Source organism: Trachymyrmex septentrionalis, unplaced genomic scaffold (genome assembly GCF_001594115.1).
Source record: "Trachymyrmex septentrionalis isolate Tsep2-gDNA-1 unplaced genomic scaffold, Tsep1.0 scaffold21, whole genome shotgun sequence".
Taxonomy (NCBI): Eukaryota; Metazoa; Arthropoda; class Insecta; order Hymenoptera; family Formicidae; genus Trachymyrmex; species Trachymyrmex septentrionalis.
In genome coordinates, this window is record NW_017305288.1 from 1,545,684 (window position 1) to 1,546,639 (window position 956).

A 956-nucleotide genomic window follows, 5' to 3' on the forward strand; every position below is an offset into this window, starting at 1 on the left:
CCTTTCTCTCGAATATCATTAAATACTATAAATATTAATAACACATACTAACAATATTGAACAACCTAATTCAATTTGTGCGTAAGAAACGTGATAAAATTATTTTGCATCTACTTCGATATCGACTGAAGTTATCTCATTTATATAACGTCATTTATAAAACTTAATGTTTAAATAAATATTTATTGTGATGACAAAAGTATGTATGTGTTCTAGGAGTTGTCGACAATGTTCAGTATAAGTGTTTATAATATTAAAAATTCGTAATATGTACTTCTAAGTAAAATTACAGGAAATTCACATATCATACCAAAAACCAAAACTAACGTAAGACAAACGTAATTACTAATTATATCAGACAAGATTTCTTAAATAAAAAAAAATTAGTTTATGTCTAATATCTCTCTGTCTATTTATGATATACAATATATTAATTTTTATATATCAATAAATTAGTTATTTAATCTTTGTATATCTCTCGTATTCTGAAAATCTTAGTTACCGAAGTTTTTTATAATAGATTGGAAACATCATTGATCAACACATAGATCAATTAAAGAGGCATAAAGTTCAGCGATGCTTCGCCGTTTGTCTTGGAGGGTATAAAGCCGATTTCGCGGACTTTGTCTTCGTAGGTGTTGTGAGAGACCGATGCATTCCATAGAACGCCGGTAATGGAACGCTAAAGAAGCTGCTCGAGACCCGTGCGAGAACGAGTTAAAGAGAGAGGAAGAGAAAAAGAGAGATGGAGAAAGAGGCAGGAGCAAAGAGAATGAAAGAGAGAGAGAGAGAGAAGAGAGAGAAGAGAGGAGAGAAAAGAGAGGAGAGGAGAGGAGAGAGAGGAGAGAGAGAGGAGAGAGAGGAGAGAGAGAGGAGAGAGAGAGGAGAGAGAGAGGGGAGAGAGAGAGGAGAGAGAGGGAGAGAGAGAGAAAGAGAGAGAGAGAGAGAGAGAGAGA